Raw genomic sequence first — 27,487 nt, 5'->3', positions numbered from 1 at the left:
ATATCCTTATCTCAATACTTTAACCAATGGAAAAAAAAAGAAAATCACAGTATGAATAAAAAATAGACATTTCAACACAACACACCAGCTAGACTCAACATATATAGCTAACTGGTGTGAAGGAACTATAAGCCTACAGATCAAAGAAACATTTAAACACAGGGAAACATCTCTATATCTGTGGTGAAATTTATACATGGGATCATCCTCTGTGTGTGTGTGTGTGTGTGTGTGTGTGTGTGTGTGTGTGTGTGTGTGTGTGTGTGTGTGTGTGTGTGTGTGTTTGTGTGTGTGTGTGTGTGACAGATGGCTTTCCTGACAAAAACAAACCAAATTGATATAATTAACGAGGACGGAGATCTCTATGCTAGGTGGCAAATTTCTAAAATTAGCCCATATTTTCCAAGATGGAAATCATACAACCTGTGTACACATTTGTCGGACGGCGTTTTACTAACTGCAACCCACTTTTCTGCCAGGTGGAAAGGGCTGAGAGACGCATGATCACGTAATTAGGATTAGTAAATTATTATTTTTTTTAATTAGGTTTATAAGGAAGAGTGGAACTAACAAACTGAATATAATGTGCACGACACAAACACACACTGTGCACATACAACACAGTGACATCATAACAAAGTTAGAGAAGGAATATTTCTTTCTAAATTTCGTAAACTAAGGCACTGATTTAAGTTCATTTGCCTTTTTCTTCCACCATACTCAACTATATCTATCTGAACAGAGCACATCAATTTCCCAAATGCTATCCAGCATGGTGTGAAGTCCAGACTGGCCAGCAGCCTGCTTGGATAGTCATGGTCGTTGGTAATGCCAAGCTGAGGTGGATCATCCCAAACCTCTTCAAACAAGATTGAGATATTGTTTGTCCAAAATATTGGTAAAATAAACCAGGCAGTCCAATAAAAATCTATAAGGAACATAAAGTTTCTTGTATAAACAAGGAAAATAAAGTTTCAAGCAGACGAGTATTATTATGCTGCATATGAAGTAAGGGCACCGCTCTGTCCATCAGGCCAAACATTTATGTTGTTGATATTCAACTAAAAGCAAAGAATGCAGTTCTTTCCAACAAACCACTCAACGCTCTCAGTGCCATTGCACTATCTTCAACTTGGCTTGGCTCCAGAAAACAGGCAATAATACCGTGGCAGTGTTGGCTCATGCTGTCATCAAAGACGTTCTCATTACAAAGCCTGGTCGCAATTATTGTTGATCACATTCACTTATAATTTTGTGCCTGTCACTCACTTTCTTTTTAAGATTATCTGAAGGTAGAGTGTGCTAAATGCTTGCACCTCTGCTTGTTCCACTGCCTTTAAAGTGTACTATGAAATAGATTTAATTAACTATACAAGGCTGTAGTCTACTTTTATACACACATTTTATGTCTTTTCCATTTTCTCTTACATGGCCGTCCTACCGTGACTACCATGAAATGTCAAGGCACTATAGTTCAAAGCACTCCTTCGTGTTACTGGTTTAATGTAATGTTCATGGTTGAATTAAGGTAACAGCTAAACACCGACATGTGAAATGTGAATCAACGACGAAGCCCAAATAATGCACCGGTGAATGTTAATGTTGGACCTGGAACACACACATTATGTGAGGGATTGTTATTGCTAATTGTACAGCCACTAGTGAAGGTGGGCAGTGAGGTGAGGAAGAAGCAGGCTTTTAGCTAGATATTATGAGAATCTGTAGGAGTGCTTATCCACTCTGCACTCCGAGTCCAGTGGCTTTCTATTCCATGCCTGGCATTGAGAGAGCGTTGTTGCACAGTAAGAGGACAATGAAATCAGCCAATACAAACAACATGTTGGTGATTGTGAGCCTGGCTGATGAGGGTTAAAGGTAACATGCAGCCATACATATGGTCAGCTTTGGCTCTAAACTGTTGTGTGTTGGCACACATCTTCATGCAGTGCAGAGTCTGCCACTGCCAGCATACTGTATGATCCAGCACGCATTGCCTCATTGTAAGCCCACAGAAACAACACTTTAAAATCTCTCCAGTATGGACTCTTCAAACACTGTCAGAGATTACTACATAAGGCTACTGCACATTCTGGTCCCTATTTATACAACTCAACAGTAACAGCACTGCGTTGTGTAATATGTGTACTTTAGTCATTTGATTTTTTTATTTATTTCTGTGATCCTTATTACCGTATGGTTCCTCGCCACGTTATTCGTAGTGTAAGCCAATATTTCCATCCAGTATTAACAAAGCATTATAAATCAAAGTCATTATTTGTCAGATCTACATTTTTGACCCTTTTAAAACATTAAATGTTCCATCGCTACTACCTCCCTGCACTCTATAAAGATCAGGATCTATGCTAACAGCAGACTTCTCAGTTTGTCAGCTGTATCAACATTCATTTTGTGAGTTAGCCAAGCTATAAAACCAAACTGTTGTCTGGAAACCCTGCTGGTTTCTGTATGCTTTGCTAAAGATGGTTTCTGAGAGAGAGAAACATCACTCTCTGCTCTTTTGATATTTTAAAAGTTTTGTAGCCCTATAACTTCTATCTAGTTAGCAGTCGACAGCTGACGCTAGTGGATAGGAGACCATTGTCAGAATCCCTCTGTTATACTTCATATCAATGTTAATTTATTAGGATCTCCAGTGCATTCAGTGCTGAGCAACAGCTTTTTTCTGATAGTCCATGAAATTAGCTCAGCAGCCAAATTGAGAGTGAGCGCTGTCAACAGGACCATTCAGATCAGTGATTCCATACCAGGGGTATCTGAGCAGAGGGAACTTTTGCAGTGTCCAGGGGGCACATGGAGAGAAATGAGCATTTGGTAAATCTAACACAACAACCAGTAACCTTCCAGCTATAATAGACCGACTACACAGGACTCGCTTTCCAACAACCAAGTCAGTTGGAACAATTGAACACTATGTGCTGCAATTGAGAGTACATGACAACTCGTTGGCATGCAAGCAAAGACGTCAGCTACAGTATGATGTTCATGGTCAAGCTTATTCCAACCCAAGTGGTAGTCGTATGAATGCAAACTTAAAAGAATCTTCAGAGAGAGAAAAAAAAGAAAATAAGACGAAGCCTGAATAAAGTTCCTTTCAGGATCACTATGACTACTGTATGAAATTTTTTTATATAATTAGTAGTGTTAAAATGATAGTTTCCTTAAAAAAACATAATTTCTATATTGTAACCGAAAACATATTTGATCTGTACTTCTAACATAATGTGCCAAATATTCAGTCACGTAACTTTAATATTTTAAGGTTGCACTTAACTATTGTGCATCAGTGGAGACGCTACAAACAATTAAATAATATAAGTGACGTCCTCCATAGACAAAGTGCGCTGGTTTTGAGGAACATTTGACAGTTTTGCGACAATCAGGATTTGTAATATTCAAAAACTCTTTGATATGAAGTTTTATTTGTAACATTTTATATTGATCTGCGTATGTTTACAGACATCTATGAAGATAAGCAGGAAAGTGCAATCTAGTCAAGCTCATCACAGACTGTCCTTGAGGCTTTGAAACAAGATCCATTTAGATTGTATGACAGAGTAAAGGAATATGGCCTATAATATCTACCACGGCTTTGTAGATAATGATCAAATGAAGAGGTCTTAGCAAAATAGCTTGAACCCCGACGCTGATTAGGATCCAATTATAGGGTGAGAAAAAACACTAATTAACTTTAGGATGGTGTGTTTCTGACTCCATCCAACTTACCGTTATTTTGTCGTTTAATTTGATTGAAATGTTGTTTTATTCAGATGTTTAATTAATGAAAATCCCTTCATGACTTATTCCATGACCATGTTATAAATATATCCCATGTATGATTTGATTCCATTGTGCAAGTTACGGTTGCTTTGGATTAGAATCATTAAGAAAGAAAACAAAAGGTAAATTAAAAAGAAAACAATTACATTTTGAATAAAAAACTGATAGAAATGTAAAAACAGTGTCCTGCTTGAAAACATGCTGTATTAAACACTTTACATTTTTAAAACTCAGCTCATAATTATTATGTATTATTGAACATTTGCATGGCTATATTATATATTAAGTCATATGAATGTTTATTTTTTAAATATTGGCCACTCTGGGTTTCCATACCTACATGGTGACAACTTCAAACTACAGAAAATATGGCGCCGCTACTCGCTTCATGCTAGTTATGTTGTCTCACATTGTTGTTAGCATCCAGGTATCTAGCAGATTTAATTGTTATCGAATAAATTATAGAACATTTATAAAAATACTTTGTCAGTCTAGACGGGTGCAAACTGACCTCATCAACATTTGAGAGCATCTCCAACCATGGAAACGTGGCAGTTTTAGGGTTACCTCACTATATGCTGTACATAGAAGGACAAATAGTGTATCATATCTAAAGAAAAAGGTTCACATTAAGAGAATAATGTGAAATATCTCTGAAAAGCCGCCTAAGATGACAGTGCCAACAAGCCACAGCAAAATCATCCAAAAACAGATTCCACATGGATAATATCAAATGAATGGATTTATTAGCACTGAGTTAACAACATCAGGTTCCTTTAGTCCTCCCAGTACTATAAGACCTACTACGGTGTTTGTTTGCCATGTAGAAATGAACTTGCTTGATTCAGTAAAACCGATTCAGTGTCACACTGTGACAGCGGCACTCACAGCTGCCTGTGAAATAAGATAAACTATTAGCAGATGAAACTGAGCTATCGGTTCCATCTCACTTGAATCAGGAACTTGTTTGCCTCTGCACAACCTTCAGGAAATATACAGGGCCTCGGCTGGTACCACGAAATGACGCCCAGACGCCGAGCGCAATTAAGCCCTGCGTGGCATGGGCAGCCATTATATATGAAATCAAATTACCTTCATTAACCTGCCAAGTTGGCTGAAGGCGTCACTACCCACTGGTTCTTTCCCCGCCCTCGACGAGGAAGATGAATGACAAACCAAAAGAGGTGTAGCATGCTGATATCCCTGTGGAGTTCTAATACAATGTCCCCTCCCAAAATTTTCTAATGCATTCATACTCATGGAAACAATTTCTGCTGCCTCCACCACGTATGTTTTAATGTTGCAAAATGAAATGCATGGCTTGAAAACAATATCGCACAGTTTGAGATAATTAGCTCTCCTGGCTTGACAAATGGGCCAATACCTATGTGCATACATGCTTTTGAGCACTGCATATGTTGCCTTCATGAATAGGCATTGTGCTGAAGCACCCGTTGAAATACATATATGTATTTCCATAACTCTTCACGTCTGAACAATGGCTGCACAGAAGGAAAGAAATACAGCTAAATTGCACCATACTGACAAATAAGGTACATAAGATATGGGATCATGGAGGAGGCTTATGGCCACATCACAGTCATGGAAGTATGAGAGGGCATTTTTCTTTCACTGTGTTTTGCACTGACGTTCTACCACTGACCTCATTTTCCACCATGAAGGAAGTCAAAAACCTACAGTCTTAAAGGGAAGAAATCTCCCCACAAATGGTTATTTCTTGTAGGAAAACACGGATCAAGTTAACAACAAAATGCAATCCTGTCTGGTTGCTCGCATAATCATTCGGCCTTATGTAAAATTGCCGACAGAGGCACCGGGGGGAACTGATATTTGTGGTGACTGGCTATCAGAGCCAGCATCAGAGGTAAGTGATTCTATTTAGATAGATAATAAATATGCGGTCATGGGGAACCTATATCCAAAAACCACATAATGACTTTCTGCTGTGGCTGGAGGGGGAGGTTGTCGATCAGTCCTTACAATATTTACAGCAATTTGCTCCCCTTCATCCTTCTCAGTGATAATTCTATTTCCTCTTCATTACGAACACCATATTTTTAATGACAGAGGCCTTTCCCCGGTAGAAATGTCTCCTCAATTCTTATATTTATCAATCACACAGAGGCTTTTAGGCTGCAGGCACACGGTATCGCATGGTGAAATCAGTCTTGAATTCCACTTAGCCGATGCACTGACTGAGTGGGGAATTAGCTTGAATGTTATTTTGAGTGATGGTCATGTAACAGTTCTGAGACAAGTATAGAACAAAAGCATTAAATGTGTTCTCTCTCTATATATATATATGTGTGTCTTTTTCAATTGTACAGGTCACAATGTGACGTTATAGACCGAAGTGATTCAATGTGGACATCCGTGCTTATTTCTGCAGGTTCCCTCAAACATCTTGGACCCTTGATAACTAATACATTATGTATGAAAGCTGATGATGCTTTGTGTGAATTGATTTATTGCTACTAGCAAATGTTATGCTTGTGCCACCTGGAGCTAAGCGATGTATCAATATAATATAATATCCTCAAATGAGAGTGGATATTATCTGGGATTGTGGCTATGGTAGTATTGTGATGTAGCCTAAATGTTTTCTGTTCCACATCCTAAAGGCTGCGTTACAGTCAATGGGACAATTTTCCTTATTAGACTCTCGTAGCTGGGTGAAATGAAACATGGATCCCTCTACCTGCTTGGTCGTTATATTTACGTTCCTAATGATGATTTAAAAAAAACTTTAATATATTCTGAAAGCACCAATAGCCATCAACTAAATATAACCCCATTACTGATACAGATTATTTTTTCAGTACTATCTCAGGGGTGAAATGCAGAATAGTTCTGTGGAGGCTTTTGCGACAGTACTCCAGCTAACGTGCTAACTGCTTTACCACTGACAACATGTGGCTGCTACATCTGGAAATGAGATGAGAGTGGAGAGACTGAACTAAAACAGTTAAGTTTTAGTAAAACCAAAACAATGAGCTGAAAGACGCTAACATAGAAGAACTGAGGGGAACTGCAGGCTAGTGGTTGTTGCTACAAGCAACCCCTCACATAATGTTACAACAGTAGAAAGACAATATACACTGCAGGCATCATTTAAATATGGTAATAATGTAGTAAATATAACGTTAAATTCAATATATGACTCTCTCAGCCTCTCAAGAACCAAGGAACAGTGTTGGGCTGTGAGCTGACTTTGGAGTAATGGCCACGCTGAGTACTGCAGGATGCACACTCACATCCCCAATCATTACAAAAGAAGTGACTGTAAAGCAGTGAAAGCATTATTGTTTAAGTGACACAAACAACCCCAAATGATTTGTATAATCAGAATTTGATCACTTTGGTCCAATAAAAATCAAACGGTCTAGAAGAGCCACATTGTTAAATGCCAGTCATGTGTAAGGGCAGCCAACAGGAAGTCAGCTCGCCCAGAGAGCAACCTGCTCTATTGTGTATGCGCTCAATGAGCAGCGTCATAGGAGTGAATAGGTCGCATTCTTGGAACGTGTTATCCAATGTTCTTATTGCAGCCATGTTTACTCTGCATCACAGAGCTGAAACACACATCTTTGACTACCTTTAAACCCATCTTAAAATATGTTATGTTCTCCTTGACTCAACCTTCAGCACTCCTCATGATCCACCAGGCATTCATCTTCACCTGTCCATATCTATTTCTCTTTTGTTTTTACCTCCACCAAATGTTTGAATTTCCTTTGTGCTTTAAATGTGCTATATAAATTAACTTGCCCTTTGGAAGTCTTTTTAAATGTCGAATTCTACAGTGCCGTTACATTTAGGTTAAATATGTTTCTGTGCATTTATCCCCGACTTAATAAATTATCTGTTGTTTGAAATGAGTTTGTGTGTGACAAGATGTTAACTACAGTTCTTTCAGCATGTCCTCACATCTCCTTTCACTTCTCAAAGAGCATCTTCAGAATCACAGCAGACATGCATTACGGTAACTAAAGGAATCCGGGGTAGTATGTCATTGATTGACTGTAATAGGTTACAGTAAAACACTTTTTTTCCCCTCATCAATTACTCTCGTTTGTTTAGTGGACCATAACTCTATTTGTGAATGAGAACCTTTTTCAAAAGACAAGAAAAATTAGCTTGTGGGTGCTGGATTGTTGGAAAAGGAAGAAAATGAGGTGTCTAACCCAAAGTGACATTTACAAATTACCTGTTAATTTCAACTGGGTTGAGGGATGATAGGACTGAATTACAGTGACAGGAGGGTAACCGGGTAATGAAAGTAGAGTCTGTAGTGGCTAAATGGGTAACCTGCACGTAGAGACAAAGTGGGTTTATTCCATGTGAGCACCTCAAGTACTTCCAGCGTCTTATCTGAACTGTATTCTGTCCACGCCCACCTGAGGGGCTTGTGCCACCCTACAATCTACTTTTGGTCCAATTAAGTGGACGCTGGATGATGAATAGTTACAATCAGCCCTGTTTCAGAGGTCTGTGCTCAGGAGGATACTAACCATGCAGAGAGAGTGTGAGAGAACGTCCAGGTGTTAGAGTGCAAGGTGAAGTGGCGAGACTTACAACGGTGTCACCTTGCATCCGTCCCTGCTAATGTCTGCTGAAAAAGTCTCTCTCAGTGCTGAGACAACAAGGCACAAAAACTGCTGTCCCCTCCATCCCCTCCCCCATGCCGCAAGCAAACATTAGGGAAAAGAAAACAGTGCCAAGTGGAAAACGGGTGACATTTGAATTGAATACCTCAATAATGGATGCAATCTCCCTGTAACCTCCATTTAGCTGGCAGAGCAGAAGCAGCTCAAAACCAAGACAGGATCCCTCAGGTCAATGAAAACAGAGGACGTCGGTTAATGATGCCTGTTCTGCTCTGAAAGCATTATGCTAGATGCTAGATGCAAGAGGGAAGATAAAAGCCCCCGTACTTGTTAGCAGTGGAGAGAATATACGTTTCCACATAGGTATCATGGAATCTGGATTTAAATATAAGCAACATTCTTAGTTTTGTGCTGTCATGTTTATCAGCTTCTCTCATAGGTCAGTAGTTTCCTATACATGCGAGAGAAAGGAGGAAAGACAGAGAAAGAAAAAGAGATAAGGTCAATTAGGAGTGTGCACTGATTTGCCTTACAAAGGTCACCTAAGTCTTCACAGCGATCTTACTATTGTCGGATCCTGGCTGGAAACTCCTGAACAATCTCTGCTGTGGCTGTACAGAGCACGAGACTCCACCCTGACCTCTTTAGAAAGGCCGGCCCAAGCTTCTCCCTCACTCTCGTCTGACCGGAGAAAACTAATGAGTGTGAGGCTGTGGGTAAAACCTAATGGGGCTCAGTAGTTTTTGCTTCGGGCTGACTGCTGAAAATGAACATTTAACCACAGCTCGAGTAATTGAAAAAATGACAAGCAGTACATACAGGCCAATGCCCCACACAAACACACACACACACAGCGGCCAAATTATTCTGATTATTTGCCACCTCTGGATTAGAAACGCCTCTCCACACTGTCACTTACAGCACCAACCAGCAGTAGCGTCAGAATACACAGGAAGAAGCAGAGATGTGGAAGTAACATCAATTAAAATGAGACTGTTAGCCTCTAGTTATGCCAGATATGGAGAAAGTGTGGAAAGGCAAGGTCTTGATGTTACATAGACTTAACTGTGGGAAGCAGGCTGCACAATAATAAGCTCCGTCTATGAGGAGGAACTTTCTCAGGAATAAAGCCTCAACACATGAGATAAAATGTAATGTTACATGGAGTTTTTCTTAGCTTAACTTTGCTCACAGCTCCACCTGCTTGTCATTTATTGACACTGACACTTGTGTCTTTAGAAAGTCAAACTGGAATGACGTATGATGTCTGAAGGATTACCTTTGATCCCCAATACATAAACCTAATGTAATGTACAGATGCAGAAGAAGAAAACTGTTTTAGTGAGAGACTTAAAACTAAGATTGTGATACCTCAGTGGAGTGTTTGTGTTCCATCGCTGAACTTTGCTATTTAACATATAAATCACTAAACACTAAAACAAAGACTGTGGTGGTTACAGCAACATCAAATACTGCACACACTGAACACTATGCTAACTGTAAGGCGACCTTGGGTGTCCTGAAAGACGCCTCTAAATAAAATGTATTATTATTATTATTATTATTATTATTTTTATTAAGTGAACACTTTTAGATTGTTCTGCTTTATTGATTAATTAGGTGCATGAGGTTGAACGCAGGCTCTGGAAGAAGTATTCACATCCTTTACTTGAATTAAAGTAGCAAAACCACAGTATACACAAATACCATGAAAATACTCTATTGCAAGAAGTTACTTCACTTCATTTTGGCAATAAAAGGCTGTTTTCACAAGAGAGGGAAAGTGTCTCTGTGCTCAACTTGAACCTCAGTTCACGTGTTCATGCGAACATGATTTAGTGAAATCCCTCACAACTGGTTTGGAGCCCACCATGGTCCAATATGCAACTTATACAAGTGTGATGTGTAAACCTGAAGCTTCCAGCGCCCACACACTGAGAATGGACTTTTCATCCAGCAACTACCACTGTTTGCATATTCATAGATAAAGATAAAGAGTAGAATATGTAATCCAACGTTGCTGTGTAAAAACCATATCAGACACAAATGATCATTCCTAACAGCAGTTTTATACTTGTGTATGTTTAAACTTGTGTATTAAACATGTAAGTATCAAAGTAAAAGTCTTCTGTCAATGTCACATTATTAAACATCTACTATTGAATTATAGTTATTAAAGATACGCAGCATGTGATGTGGCTGCTGGCTGAGGTGGAGACCATTTTGGCACATTTCTTCATCTTTCTATAAAGCTGAGCTGGTTTCATTTATGGTATACTGTTTTCATTACTTTTTTTTTTTTTTTTGTTTAACTAGACTGGCCTAATAAATGCAGTGGAATAAAGCGTACATATTTGTGACATAGTGACATGTAGTGGAGTTGAAGTGAAGTAGCATGACATTTAAATACTGAAGCATATATATATATATATATATATATATATATATATATATATATATATATATATATATATATATATATATATATATATATATATATATATATATATATATATATATTAAGCAGCCTCTTAATAATGTAGCTGCGGTGGAGCTCATGTTAATATATACTTATATATAACAATAGTACTGCAATACTCGGCTGTTAAAAATGGTACAATACCCGATTTTCAGTATCAGTACTTTAAGAATGACAGTATTTTAATAAGAGCCGACCATCCATGGCTTGCTGACAAAGCACTCATGTAGTGAAACATGGCACTAAAGTACTGAACTCTTTATCGCTGCCACATTTGCAACGCACGCTGTCCGTTCTTACCTTTCACAATAAAAGCCCGACATACACATCACTGCTTATGAGAGGGAACTTAAATTGTACTTGAGTAAATGTAGTTACTAGTTACTTTACGTGTTAGAAGATTTATAATCTCGTCCTGAATTTAGATTTTTGAGCGTTCCCATCTTTTCGCAATAATTGTGATTTATTTGAAGCAATTATGATAAATGATCTAGACCTAACTAATTGGTACTATGGCGTATTAGGGATTAGCCATTGTAAACATAAAAAAGTTGAATAATACGGGGGAGGGGGTAATAATAATTGGAAAAATAGTGGGGGGTTTTGTCAAGGACTGTTGTCCTGATGCACAAAAGCTTTCACCTCAACCAAATCACTCTGTTGTTTTCTTGTGAGGAGCCCGATTCACAGCAATGTCACTTCCAAGTCCAGATGCTTATGATAATATGATTCTTCAAGTATTTCCTTATTGCTAAATCCGATTGCAAAGTTTGATTTGATTAGTTCTCCCACTTTAGGCATAACACAGGGCAAGCAGTGACATGTGGTGTGATGGCCACATTTTTGACAGCCGCGTGTTAAACACAAATATGCCGACTACTGTTAAAGACTGTGTCCGAAGTGTATATGCATCATTGTTGCAACGAAACACTAAGTCCAGAGAAATCATTTTAGTATTGCTTTCGATTGTTGTGTTATTCGTTGTGGACCACAAGAGCAGTTGAGTGCCTCAGGAGGTAGTGGTGATTTTAAATATATAAAATAAGACTGATTAAAGCTAAATTATTATCTCAGACATTAACCAGATTGAACACGAGCACTGAAACCATGATCCATCATAATAGTTGAGACTTATCTTAAATGTCCAATGGCTATCCCATTTATGAATGTTATGCTTGATGGATGATGGCAATTAACTAAATGTAATCTCCAAAGAGTTCTCAGAATTCTCCCCCACATTGAAACACATGCCGATAGAAAGGCGATACCTTGTTTGGTGTGCCGTCCTTCAGTAGATGTACCATATCATTTCAATGCCGCAGTCAAAGTTAAAGGAGCATTTTTTGCTTTCAGGGTGATTTTTTAAACATTATGTGGAAGAGATTTCTTTGCTAAACTGAGATACCAGTCACCTTCTGGCTGTAATTACCAGCAGCTAATAGGGCAGCTTCTCATTTACACCTTGTTCCAATGAGAACAGCATTTTTGTACAACACTTTTTCAATCTGAAACAAAACATGCTTGTTCCTCTTCCTGCCAAAACGAAACCTCAGCATGCAGAAAGCCTGTTCAGAAGTTTTGGTTGGTACACCGTTGTCTGGTTTAATTTGAAATGTCTGGTATTGTGTCCCCTCGTGTCATGTCCCAGTCCCTTGTCTAAATTGTGTTCTCCTTGTTTTTCTGTCTTTAGTTGTCTTCCGGTTTTATTTTGGTACAATCTCCCTTGTCTGGTTTCTGATACTTCACTTCCTGCCCTCGTGTGTTTCCCACCTGTATGATTACCTGCCCTGATCAATTTTACCTGTTCCTAATCACCTTCCTCTCCTTGTGTGTTTAGTCTCTGCTTTGTCTGTGCCAGTTCGTCTGTTCTAGTGAGCGTTCCAGCAGTAGTCCAAGTGTTAAACTCTAGTTCTTGTTACCTTGCCTCGTCACTAAACGTATCTTTAGTCAAGTGTTTTTTGTTACTCTGTTCTGTCCGGTTTTTGGACAGTTTCCTGTTTGTTTTTGCCTTTTTAAGTAAAGACTGTTCCTTAAACCTTTTTACCTGTAGGTCGTGATATTGGGTCCATTTCCTGCTCACACCCTGCCGGATAGAGAAACCACCCCTCCCCCCGTACCAATGCTAGGTACATCCATGAAAAATAGTGACAGGTAAATGGTCACAAAAATGATATCAAAGCAGCTGCACATGTTGTTGTCAGTCAATATATAGATAACAACTCTTAAATTGGCATATTATTTTGGTTGTTGTGAAAATCATTAAGTGAACTGCTCCATGCAACAGCTACCGTCAGCCGGACGAACACATCACTCACTATTGATTAGTTAGCATTAGGGATGTAAGACAATATCGATACACTAAAGTATCATAACACGATATTATGTTTTGTGATGATGTATCGATTCTCAAAAACACTAATTGATTTTTAATTCATGGTTCACATGCATAGATTCATGCAGACGGAGCCTCAGATGGATGTGACAGGGTTACGTGCAGATTACTAAGATGTTATGCATATGGTGGTGTATTCTTTATACTATGAGTTTTCCTAAAAGTTGATTTAAAAAATGCTTAAAGTATCTCAATATATCACAATATGTTGAATCGTAACATTCATGATACATATCGTATCACCAGATTCTTACCAATACTGAACAAAACCAACTCCTCTGTTCTCCAACAGAAACTGACCGACATAAACAAATATCAGTCTGATTACCAGGCTTATGTAATAGATATCTTAGCATCTTAGATGTTCGTCAAGATTAAGATTAAAATACAAAGCTACTCTTTTCTCTCCAATCCATATCTATATAAATCAAATCCAAACTCCTGGGTAACGATGCAACAAACCAACGACGGGTTGTCCAAAGCTAGCTGAAGTACATTGTAAACTCTTATTGCTTGGACAACAATTGTAATTGCAGCTTTTAGCTGTAACAGAAGGTACTGAATATAAAGCTGGTTTTTTTGTACCCAATTGCCTTTTGACTGTCTTCAGTAATTACAACAATGATACGCTTCAATCACCTTGCTAACAGTTTCATTATTGCATCAAAAGCTACATAGAAAAAGACAAACATTTAATTGAAATTATTTTCCTATTAATTTCATTATTGAATAAAAAACAGCGAGTAAGCTGCCACAATCCACACACCCATTACTTCTACTACCTCTCACTACCTCTCACTTTCAGCAAAGAAAGAAGTCTGTTAACTCTTTTATCCAATAACATCTTTGTTTTCTCTTTGATACGATTCTAGAGCTGCAATGATCAGTCGACTAATATATAGATAGAAAAATGCAAAAATATTTGTTTCCAGCTTCTCATTGATGAGGATTTTCTCTGTTTTATGTGATAGAAATCTTGTATTTTGCACTGTTGGTTGAATAAAAGAAGAAACTTGAAGATGACAATTTAACACAATTTATAGCTTTCAAATTTCAAAGAGCTATACTTATGATGTCAAGGAATTGTCTATGCATTGGTTATTGCTTGACTCAAATCAGGTTTACACACACACACACACACACACACACACACACACACACACACACACACACACACACACACACACACACACACACACACACACACACACACACACACTAATGTTTAAGGTACTTACAATGGCTATAACAGGCATAATTACAGTTTTTTTGTGAAAAGGGGAAGTTGTTCTGCAGATTATTTTTTAAATAATAACCCATACATCTTTTTTCATTATTTCACTTGCAGTATTGACCTTCTTTACAGAGCGCTCCACCTGTTTTCCCTCTCCTCCCACTTCATTGCAGCTTTTCCCTTGGCCTCTGTGGGGTCTTCATTACCGCAGCCTATAGATGCTGCTGCCCTGACAACCTGCTGTAATGAGGGGGTGGCTCTGCATGTGGACACCAGTGCAATGCAAACTTACAGCCAATGCTTTAAGGAATGCTTCTGGGGTAATGAGAGGTCAAGTGATTGGGTTTTGGCCTCACAACACAGTTGGTAATGATTCTATAAAATGCTTTTAAAAAACCTGCACTCGCTCCTCCTTCTGTCATTGCCTTCATATAACACGCTCCTCATTTATAACTGTCAAGAACCTACTCATCTGTACCCCCAGCTTATTTGGGTGAAAATCACACATAATATTTTCCAGCGGGCAGAGGATAGGAGAGAGAACTAATCTCATTTCTTTTGACACTTCCCTATAATGTTTTCTTTTAGAAGGGAGACAGTGGAGGATGTGAGCCTATCCATGTCTGTGAGTCTGGTAAAAGCAGGAGATGCAAGTTGACTTTCAGATGTACCCTCTGGCTTATGCAGCCGTTGAGGTTGTGGGGGTGGAGCGGTAAAGAAGAGGTAGAAGACACTAACAAGTTCATGCAATATTAATGAGGTGATGAGATGTGGGACATGCAAAGCAAATCGGCCACTGTATATGCAGGAAAATAATATCTTACACAAGCATGGGGACTTGCGTTTGTGAAAGCGGGTAATTAATGATAACAAAGAGAAAATGGCCACAAATATGGATACATATTATCAGACTTGACCTGGGACTGAAGAGGAAGTGCCTTTAGCTTACCTCACAACTGGGCTGAGCAGTCTTTCTAACATTTACATGGAACTTTGACTTTCCAAAAAACATCAAAAACATACTCTCATACTAACATGCATTTTATTGTACTTTGGGAAGGTCGAATACTGCCAGATTACATTTTGTGTAAAGAGACTTAACTTTATATTTATTGTCTGTATCAGGATCTTTTTAAAGAAATTATCATACCTATATATTTGAATAGCTTGGGTAGGTGGAGGGTATCAACCATTTTTATGTTCCTATGTTATATTAAATATTAAATTCCTAAATAAAAAATAGTCAGGGATTAAGGTTACACGAGATATTTCATATTTCTACTATCTGGTACCGCTGACTCAGTGTTTACATAGATTTCAGAAGGGGTCGTGGCCAGTAGCAGTGTTCAGTGACCTGCGACAGTGGCAGGAGAGGAAACAACTTTATTTCAGACCCTGTCCATATTTATGAGCAGGTCATGTGGCCTGACGCTACAACATCCATGGAATAATTAAATGATCTTCGGCGCAAAGTTACTCGCAGTGTTACCTTCAGTAGCAGCAGTAGCCAAATGATACTATCATGAAATATGTAACTCAACTTGTTAGTACCAAGATGCATGTTATAAACATGATTTGTGGTCTGAATGATTTCTAAACACCCCCTTACCATATATACAGCATATACAGTATAATATCAATACAATTAATCAGATAGTTACAAATAGTAAGTCCATGTGATGAAAAACTCTACTAATCTTGTTAATGCATGAATGATTGTATATATAATACTTTCTTTTGATTAATATTTTGTTTAACATGGTTTACCACATAAAAAGTAAAGAATAACTCGGAGGCTAAAAGAACATCTACCTTTTCTCCCTCCTTGAGACATTCTGGATCTGCTCACGGCAGGTTGACGAGTGCCCATCTAGAGGGCAGTAGACCGACAAGGTTTCTGTTGCCTCTGTTCCCTGTCGATACGTGTCGGCATTTGCATATTAGACAGCGATTGGTTGTTTTATCTAGCTGATTTTATCTCAGATTTTAAGGAAGTGCACAGACATCCCCCCCTTCAGAGGAGGAATGTAGAACGCCTCTTTAGTGACAAACATTACGAAGATACAATGCAGTGTAGTCAATGTAAGACATTTCAAGGTAGATAAACTTAACAACTCACAGAAGTCCACATGAAAATCCTGCTGAGAATAAAAGCAAGTAAATCTCCATAGTGCACTCTGTGTTTCGGAATGAAGACATTTTGCATTGGCAACATTTTTAAAAGGCCCAATCAGACAATTTCTATTAATGATAAGATTGGGTCACCATGGCTATGACCTATAATAACATCAGCTGATCCCAGCGCTGTGCAATAGGATTTATCTAATTAGCTACAATGCTACTGCTATTAGCTGTTGAGCTTTATAAGAAAGACTCTGGCAGTCCTTCACACTGTATGTTACATTGTAAAACTGCCCATCTGTTTGCTAAAATACAGACACAAGGTGAACACAAGCATCAGATGCCAACCTACAGAATACGACGTCCTGTGTAGACAGGAAATTAATAGACAAAATATCTCTATATCAATCTAAGTAGGGAAGTTTTCTTAAAGCAGCAACTTGTATTCACATTGGGACACATGCACAACGTGTGACGACTGACAACAGGCAGTGTCAAAGTAGGTCAGCAATCACGCTAATTGGTCCAACTCTTCATCTGAAATGTATAGAAGATAAAGATTGTATCCACATAATTCAAAAAGAAAAAGGCATTATAATTGTTAGTAAAATACATTTAACAACAAGAATCCTCTACACTATGAATATTTCTAGGAAAGATGTTGCAGAAGAAAGCACTGCAACACTGCTGCATGTGAGAGAGACATTCCCAGTGGGAGAAATGAGACCATCTGGCCCTCTGCAGGGAACTGTCCCCGGATAGAGGATGGAGTTAAGCTGAGGCAGCGAAAGAGAGCAGCAGGGTAAACTGCCCTGCTATGAAGCTGCTGTTGCAGGCAAAGCCCTTTAATGGCCCACTATAAGCCACCTTACAGCTGGCACTGGTTCTCTGAAACCTACGGTTGTTTTCAGAGTGCGACAGTGATAAATTTCATTTAGAAGTGCCCGTGTGCCAGAGGGGCGGCAGGGCCACTGCTTCCAGTGTTGAATGACTCCTGGGTGTCACAGCAGGGGTGACACTGCGGCCTGGCTTAGAAAGGCCAAGAGTGCCACATGCTGGGAATATAACATCACAAAGAGGCATCATTTTCAATGATGAGGTTGTGGAACTGCTTACAAATAACAATATTTAACAATAACACGGCAACAGGAACACTTAGGGAGTCATAAATAGCTAAAATAAACTGCTATCAGTTCATTACTTACACAGACCAACATCCTGAGTTCCATTTTGTTTTAAATTCCATGCAAACAACTGCAGTTTTCTTACTAAAGGAAACATTTTCAAAACCAATTCCAGAAACCATCTCAACCTCACCCCTGTGCACTTGGCTCGACAATACGCTGCTCCAACTCCAAAAGCTCATTATGCAAATATGTAGCCTGAGGTAATGCAAAGCCAAACAGCCAAAGCCAATCAGACGATACAACTCTGTGGAATAAAGACACTACAATTAACATCTTACTTAACGTTGTAACTGTACCTTGGATCAAAGTGAGGAGCTGTGAGATAGCCTTGTTTTGCTTTCATGTTTAGATATGCCGGTTGGACACATAATATATAATTTTACCTAGCATCAGTGTATGAGCAGACGTTGCTGATAAGGAGACTTAGGACAATTTGACATACCTCTGTTGTAGTCAGAGAAGAGTTGATCAGCAACATAAACTAGGACAAACCTGTGCCACCACACTAAAGAATATAAGGTGCAATTATCTGTGCAAGTAGCTGGCTAAATACATTAAAGAAAACAACAACGAGAATTAATTAGGCCAGGATTAACTATGAAAGATAATTAAAGTTACCCCGTGGAGTTTTCATTGTAAACAAACATGGCTCTGTTTGCATTCAGTGTTGCTCACCAAATTGTTTGTGTGTACCCTTAAGGCCTTACAAACATGCTAAATGCATTTCATATCTCACAAAACATTTGCAAAGACTTCTTGAATGTTGAACAACTTGTAGTCTCCGTCTCCTCTATTGGCGCAGTCACCGCTACATTACCGCTACGGCTAACAATATGCACTGCTGCTCATTAAGTGGTAGAAATGCTGTACCATTAGAGCTATGTAACATGATAGACATTTGGCAATGTTATTCACAGTTTTAAGTGTACCATGAACATCAGTGCAACCCACTGCCCAGATAACCAGTGTGCATACAGTGTACAGTATGCGTTCTTTTTATGCTAAGACAATCACACAACTGCATGGTGAGAAAAGCTGCTTGTGCAATCAGAAACAGGACCAACAGCGAGGAGACAAATCTGTGACACGAGTTCTGTAAGAGGTATAGTTGCACCTGTTTTAATGTAAAGGCCCTGTCACACATATCCGTATGACAGAAACGTATGCCGGTGCATACGAAAATTTGTCAGAGTCCAAATACGTCCAACTTTTCCTCGGATCGGAAAAGTGAACGTATACAGATACGCATGTCTAACCTATTGATAGCGCATCACTTACTAATACAAAATGTATCAGACGAATGCCCAACGAATGCATAACGTATACAACAATATCGGCAATACGCTGGTTTACGTTGATATAAGGTAAGGTATAAGTAGTATTGGTTAAGAGCAGGCGGTGTTACGCTGGGTGTACGTTGATATAAGGTAAGGTATAAGTAGTATTCGTTAAGAGCTCACTGTGTTACGCTGGGGTGCGTTGTTGAACGCTGACGTTTTGAGCATGTTCAAAATTACCGGACGTACCCGACGTGTGCTTCATAAGATATGCAGACGCTACGTGACGTTAGACATACGTGAATACGGAAAACGTACGTGAATACCTGCGTGACTATGTTGGGGTACGTTAGATATAGGCTACGTTGGCTGACGCTGAATCCTACTGCCAATGTATTGATAACGAGTGGATACCCTATTCCTACCCTATGTTAAGATTATGCCTGACGACGGAGTAACTTATTAAACGTGTTTCTACAGTACAGCTAGCGTTCAGCATGTTAGCCGTTCTCCAGCATCAGCATGACGTGAACCAGATGGCACTTTTCCAGCTCCGTTGGCCAGACGCTCTGATACGTTTTGTATAAGTAAGTGATACGCTATCAATGTTTGACATACGTATAATGATTTGTTATGTATTCGTTATGTATACGTCAACTACAACACCGCTGTGGAAAAGTTGGACGTATTTGGACTCTGACACATTTTGAGCTAATTTTCATATACGCCGGCATGTTTCTGCCATACAGAGCTGTGTGACAGGGTTGTATGTCTGGCGTGTTCAGCGTATCGTCTGCACCCTTCGAACGATCACAGCTTACCCTTAATTTATATCAACCTATTGCCGATATTTCGCATGCGCCGGCATACGTTTCTGTCATACGGATATGTGTGACAGGGCTTTCAAGTGTTGCTGGATTGTACAGCAAGCTTTACCATGTATTTCGAAGAAAAACACGATAAAGCTATTACTCAGTCAATCTTTTGTTAATTTCCTTTAGATTTTGCAGACCGACATCCTAGTTCATTGTTGACCTTCTCTGCACTAACATACGTCTTATGCACTGAGAAAGGTAGTAGTAGTAGTAGTGAGTAAAGCCATATGTGTAAGTGGATGAAATGTGTATTTAAATCATAAAAAGTATGAAGGTAGAACATTTCATGGGGTTATTCCCAGCATTTATTCTCAGTACAATATTCACAAGATTGTATATTGTGATATACATTTTAGGTACTGAAATACAAACATCGTACAGTCGGAAACCTGTATTAAACCTGTTCTCCTAAGGAGTTTGTGTGCAAATGTGAAATCAGGTAATGATTAAAGTGTGAGAAAAAAACATCCATCATTACACTAATTTCAATTAAGCAATGCAGGGACACTTAAACTGTCTGTATGACTGGCTGATGACATGGCAACATGAGTCCTACCTTTTGTTGGACCACATGGGGTGAACAATTAGCTAATTTCTACATTAGTAAGGCACTCCTCTCTATTGGCAAACTGTGGATTTCAGTTTCATTTCTCCCTCTTGCTCTTTGTGCTGCTCTAATGCCAATATCTCTATTAAAAGACTCCATTAGCTAAAAGCATGTTTTTCTATACTTGTTAGAACCCCCGATTTTACTATTATTATTATCTCCAATACACCAACTGTGACATTATTCTAATATGATAGCTTTTGGAAATGTCGCTCCAGACATCTCTGATAAGAAGAAACCCATTTCTCAAAACAGAAATCATCAAATAATGTCTTGATTGCATCATAATGATATAAAGAGATGAGCGTGTATTTGGTAAATGGAACATGAATCAACAACAAAACAAAATGCATATCAACCATTGAAGGGAACATCTGTGAATCATTATGCAAACTTAGGTTAATTCTTTAGAGTTCCATTCATTAAGGAGTATTGTTAATTTCAGTGGCTGGCCCTTATTATCATGCATTTAGGAAATGAGGCAAATAGAAAAGGCATAAGAGCGCAATCAATAGCTCTTTTCATTTTGCCTTAATGGCCTCGTCTCTTTTCCCTCGTGGACGAAAAGAAACACAGGGGAGGTTGGTGTTACAACCGTAAAATGTAATTTCTCTAAAGGAAAAAACCTAATAATGCCTCCTATCCACTTTCTGCATATTTCTATAACATTCTGCAACATTGAGTATTGATTTAACATCAAAAGGTTACATTAATTTTTCAAAATGAGATTTTAAAGTCAATATTTCAAGCAGAAGATATTTCAATTCAGCGGCTTACATGATACGGGTTGTGTGCTCAGATGAGCTGGCTTGCATGGAAGGCTAGTTTTCTTTTTTTTCTAGAAAAGTCCAGCCCGGGGATTTAGATGTCAAACATGGCAGGAAATATAAAAATACTAAAATCACTCCCCTTTAAAAGCCCAACAAGTAAAGTGAAAACTAATGTGTGAGTCAACACTACGGCAGAGTTGGGAGAAGAAGCCATTCAAAACTGACATTTTAAGTGAAAATATTTTCCTTAATCGAAACACAAACACTATTCTGTACATAAACAAAAGACTGCTAGACTGCACTGCTACACATCGACAAGATTCCTCTTTGGACATGCAAATGATAAATATCACTTATCTGCACATAGATTAATAACAAATATGATTTAGGATCAGATGTTTTTCTGACTCACTTTCAGCAGTGTCTACACTTTAACAAAGTTATTCAATAGATGGCATTATTTGAAACTTCTTTGACATAATTGACGGCACATCACAACCTTCACACAGCACTACTGTACAAATACAATTTACACCCATGTCAGTCCAAAATGTTTCACTTTTTATTCTATTAGACTTTGTGTGAAATTGTCAAATTTTTGAGTTATGGTCACAGTGACCTTGACCTTAGACCACCAATTTCTAATCAGTATATCCTTGAGTCCAAGAGTTCGTGCCAAATTTGATGAAACACCCACAAGGTGTTCCTGAGGTATTCATACGATCATATTTGATGTGACTGACTTACTGACGTAAAGACAGCATGAAGACCTAATGCCTCTGGCCATGGCTGTAATAATTAATAATAACTACTGCTTGTACCAGAAATCATTTGATTGTAAAGGTGTTCATGATGCTGTATTATTGTGCCCAGTCCCAAAAAAAGAATTTATGGTTAGAGGAACATTTGAATATTATACTAGAGTATATGGAAAGGAAAGGTTTAGGAACAAAAGGTTTAACTAAACCACTTATACACTTATGGAGCAGAGAGTGGACAGGGTCTCCTCAATTATTCCCCCTACAAAGTAGATTACAATGCAAGAGCAGGTTCATTATATACTGTTTGTAATAAAGCTCTGTAAACAAATCCTAATAACAGAAATTACTTGTGAAACCCAGAACCCAACAGCTTTTATATTGTTCACATAACATGACTACAGCCAAAGCCGACTGATTTAATGGACTCGTTATAGTTCAGACCACTATTGTCTGAGGAGACCGCATGAATTAATCTTGATGAGCAAAGCAGAACCACTTCTCTACTCTCCCACATTAACAGCTGTATTTTCAATATGGCTTCAACTGGCTAATTAAGAAATAAGAGCTGATTCTAGCAAGAAGTGATTCAAAAGAAAGTTTTACCTCCTCTCGATCAGTGGGGGTGTTCTTGAGGGAGCAGGTCGAGGGGTGCCCCTCTTCCCAAAATCCTCCACGCCTCATCCTTCATCTGCGGCTGCTCGTCATGTCCCGTCACCGGCACAGTTACACCTGAACACTCTGCTGCTGCCAAACACCTGGCTCCATCTCCCACTGTCCAAATGAAAAATAAGCATAATCTGCCTTTCTGAGTATCCAGCAAATGAGGGATTTCATGACAAATTGGGTGGTGGTTTATTATGCAGAGGGAAAGGCAGAACAGAAACAGAGAGGAGCTAAAATAAAGGGAGGTGTATGTGGGAATGGCAAAATTGTGGTAATAAAATGGTTGCCAACAACTGTGGATATATTTAAACTCTGTGCCATGTTTCGTCTTTTTGTAAAGAGTTGAATTATAACTGGAAGCTTTTAACTAAGTGGGTCAAAAACATCCATATACACTTAAAATATATAAACATTAACATGAATTAAAACAATATAGTCTTAACAATATTTCAAATGAACTGTATATCTACAATAGCTTAGTAAGAAAGATATTTACTAACTATCATTTTATTATATTGAATGGAGTTTGTGGAAGAACGCAGCACAATGTTGTGAGAAACATGTGCAGCATCCTCAGGAGCATTTCACATTCACACTGCAATAGAAAATTAACTGCCTCAATAGCTTGATGGATGTTGTTCTTAAAACTTAATTAGTGTGAAGGTAAGTGGGTGTTCAATAAATGTCTAGCAGTTGAATACAAGTGACATTCAAAAACATTTCAAATTGCACAAAGCAGAGAAGGCGCAGCGGGAAAACAGTCACGAAGGAGTGGAATAAAGGCAACTAAATCGTCATGGTTTGCAATACATATGGGGTACATAGGGATGTAGAATATCTCATACCTACTCGTAAAAAGCTAAAAGCATCTTAAGCATCTCATGGATCTGCAGCAGTAAACAAAAATGATTTATTGAGGATGTATTATTGATATATGTATTGTTTTTAAGACGTGTGGCTCTCTCTGTTGATGTAACATGATGCAAGACGAGTAATGATGTTTCAATAAAACAATAACAATAAAAAACAGTTACACATTTGATTTGCATGATTAATCTTCCTGTTTAGTAGAGCTGAGCCGAATGCTTTGACCGTTGGCATGGTAATCAACGTCTAAAGTGAGCTTTCAAATGCTTCGTTTTGTTGGGTCTTTTTTTGTGCTGCCGACGAGGGTAGTGGTAGACTTGAAGAATAGCTGCTAATAAAGAGCTCCGCTAATTTGCTGGCAAACACATTTTATTTCCAATAAATTCTTCATAATAAAATAATTTCAAAGCTTTTATTGTGAAGCAGGAAAATCAGGAAATGGCGGGTTGTCATCAGCAGTAACTTAACACAACTCCTATACAGCGAAAAGCACACGTGAAACAGTACAATTAAGCAGATATGTTAAAGCATAAACAGGAGAGGAACTTAAATCCACTAAAGCACAGAAGGGAGAAAGTAGAGGAGATAAAGTAGAAGAGAGAAAGTAGAAGAGAAAGTAAAAGAGAGAAAGTAGAAGAGAGAAAGTAGAGGAGAGAAAGTAGAAGAGAAAGTAGAAGAGACAAAGTAGAGGAGATAAAGTAGAAGAGAGAGAAGTAGAAGAGAAAGTAAAAGAGAGAAAGTAGAAGAGAGAAAGTAGAGGAGAGAAAGTAGAAGAGAAAGTAGAAGAGGACAAAGTAGAGGAGAGAAAGTAGAAGAGAAAGTAAAGAGAGAAAGTAGAGGAGAGAAAGTAGAGGAGAGAAAGTAGAAGAGAAAGTAAAGAGAGAAAGTAGAGGAGAGAAAGTAGAGGAGAGAAAGTAGAAGAGAGAAAGTAGAAAGTAGAGGAGAGAAAGTAGAGGAGAGAAGAAAGTAGAGGAAAGAAAGTAGAAGTAGAAAGAAAGTAGAAAGTAGAAAGTAGAATAGAAGAAGAGAGAAAGTAGAAGAGAGAAAGTAGAAGAGTAGAAAGTAGAAAGTAGAAGAGAGAAAGTAGAAGTAGAAGAGAGAAAGTAGAAGAGAAGTAGAAAGTAGAAGAGAGAAAGTAGAAGAGAGAAAGTAGAAAGTAGAAGAGAGAAAGTAGAAGAGAGAAAGTAGAAGAGAGAAAGTAGAAGAGAGAAAGTAGAAAGTAGAAGAGAGAAAGTAGAAGAGAGAAAGTAGAAAGTAGAGAGAGAGTAGAAAGTAGAAGAGAGAAAGTAGAAGAGAGAAAGTAGAAGAGAGAAAGTAGAAGAGAGAAAGTAGAAAGTAGAAGAGAGAAAATAGAAGAGAGAAAGTAGGAAGTAGAAGAGAGAAAGTAGAAGAGAGAAAGTAGAAGAGAAGAGAGTAAGAGCGAAAGAGAGAGAGAAAGTAGAAGAGAAGTAGAAAGTAGAAGAGAGAAGAGAAGAAAAGTAGAAGAGAGAAAGTAGAAGTAGAAGAGAGAAAGTAAAGAGAGAAGTAGAAGAGAGAAGTAGAAGAGGAAAGTAAAAGTAGAAGAGAGAAAGTAGAAGAGAGAAGAAGAGAGAAAGTCGAAGAGAGAAGGTAGAAGTAGAGAGAGAAGTAGAAGTAGAGAGAAGTAGAAGAGAGAAGTAGAAGAGAGAAAGTAGAAGAGAGAAAGTAGAAGAGAGAAGTAGAAGAGAAAGTAGAAGTAGAAGAGAGAAGTAGAGAGAGTAAGAAGAGAGAAAGTAGAAGAGAGAAAGTAGAAAGTAGAAGAGAGAAAGTATAAGAGAGAAAGTAGAAGAGAGAAAGTAGAAGAGAGAAAGTAGAAGTAGAAGAGAGAAAGTAGAAGAGAGAAAGTAGAAGAGAGAAGTAGAAGAGAGAAAGTAGAAGTAGAAGAGAGAAAGTAGAAGAGAGAAAGTAGCGTGACAGTAAATGACACAAAACACAGTAAAGACTCACTGAGCTGAAAATGAAACAAGTGCACAAGAAGTAAAATATTTTCTTTCAGGTGTGGCAATGGTAGGGGAACACTGTATGTAATAATTTATTAAGCCCAAATGGTCCATCCAAGTGCTAGAAATCACACATCATTCATTAAACATCATCACATTAATTATTGTGAGTTATTCTCAGCGCTGTTTGTTGTGTCCAGAGGTGCGTGTGTACAGTAGGTGTTTTTTTAAAGATGACAATCTAAGGGCTCCGAATCAAAAAGTGTTTTGTCTTTATGTTTATAAATATTTTAAACTGACAAATAACAATATCGGCCAGGCTGGATTCCACACACTGATAAACAGTTGGTCTAATCCAGAAATGATGACAGAGGGACATTCACAATAGATGTTCTGCGCAACAAACTTGAGTTTCTTACATCATTTTCTCTTCGTGATCTATGTATTTTTACCAGCCGCGACAGCGACGCTTGTATTGTTTTCACTTTGTGAGTCAATGTGTGTGTCATCATGGCGAGATGTGCTCCTGGAGACACCAACTGTAGAAGCGACCACAGAGGCCGTTTGAGTCATTTGCCAGCTATTTATATTTCTGTCTGTGGACACATTTTGTCATCGGGATAGTGTCGCAACTGGTATGATGCAGTCAAGAAACCCAACATTGAGTGTGGTCTGAGCAAGGGCGCCGGAAGTAGGGGGGTAGGAAGTGGGGAAGGGGCCATTGGCCCCCCCCCCCACTTTACGCCCCTGGCCTGTTTTGGTGTCCTGGCTGTTGTGATCCCATCGCATAAGCTCTCTATTTAGATATACTGTGGAACGACTTAGACAGTTAAATACACCACATTACTTTAGAGGATATTCTAAATTCTCTTCAAGACCACAGAAATCCGATGTTAAGAAGATCTTGGCAGCATACTCGTGCACTCGCTCTCAAGTGCTGCTTTGGGAAATGTGTGAAAAGTGTTCATAGAAAGGCTTTCATGAAACACTCTTAACTTCTAAGATCAAGTGAAGGAAACAGGGCCCTGATTTATAGACTGTGAGGAAAAAAACATGTCTGTGGCGTAACCTACAAGTTAACTTCACACAGTATACAAAGCATCCTTTGTTGTAGGAGACCAAAGCAGATTATTCAGACAACACTAATGAAGTTAAACAAAGCAACGGTAGCAGAGCCTGACAGAGTAGTAACTTCAGTTGAAAACCTAAACACAACTGGAGATGAATAAATATCAACTTAAGGAAGACCGGAGACTGACAAACAAACAACAAGGGGAAAATAGCTTTACTCTCAAAAGGGACATTTAAAAAAAACTGCTGACATCTAAAAGGCAATTGAATTTGCATACCACAAACTTTCATCTGGGGGATGTGAAGAAAGATTGCACCACAGGATTCATTTAATATTTAATAAATTAGAAACAGTAGCTATGGCTAATTAGAATTTGCACATTTACAAATCAGCACTGATAGCAAAACAAATTATGAAATATAACGCTGCTCTGTGGATTACCAAGGGAAAATCAGATGATAGACAAAGCAAATGGAGTACCACTAACAACATACTGTCGGAACACATCACACGGCTAATCCAGTTAGAGGGGGGTGCCATAGAGGCTTTGCTTTAAAATATTGATACGCTATTCCGTAAAAGCTTTTTTTCTTCTTGCAAGAGTACATTCAGTCTCACACTTGCTTATTGCTCATGGGTCATTAGCCTCTCATCCTCTGCTGCTTGGCCAGTTTGCTTTGAAAGAAAGGCTTGTGATTAAATGAATGTGTTTGCTTTGGTACTCCATTAGAGGAGGTCTGGATGTTTGCAGTTCCATTGTTTATATTATTGGCACAAAGGCAAGCAGTGTGTAAACTG

General features: G+C 38.5%; 1 long non-coding RNA gene across 1 annotated transcript in view; it reads right to left on the bottom strand.

Moving 5' to 3' along the window:
* Window positions 1-22,738: 22,738 nt before the first annotated feature.
* LOC115007252 (uncharacterized) overlaps window positions 22,739-27,487 on the bottom strand; it is a 39,835-nt gene continuing 35,086 nt past the window's right edge. Inside the window, exon 3 of the long non-coding RNA XR_003832162.1 lies at window positions 22,739-22,900. This is a non-coding gene — a long non-coding RNA (uncharacterized LOC115007252). The remainder of the gene's footprint in view (window positions 22,901-27,487) is intronic.

Source organism: Cottoperca gobio, chromosome 4 (genome assembly GCF_900634415.1).
Source record: "Cottoperca gobio chromosome 4, fCotGob3.1, whole genome shotgun sequence".
Classification (NCBI taxonomy): Eukaryota; Metazoa; Chordata; class Actinopteri; order Perciformes; family Bovichtidae; genus Cottoperca; species Cottoperca gobio.
The sequence above is the reverse complement of the archived record's forward strand: the minus strand, read 5'-3'. Positions and strand labels throughout refer to the sequence as shown.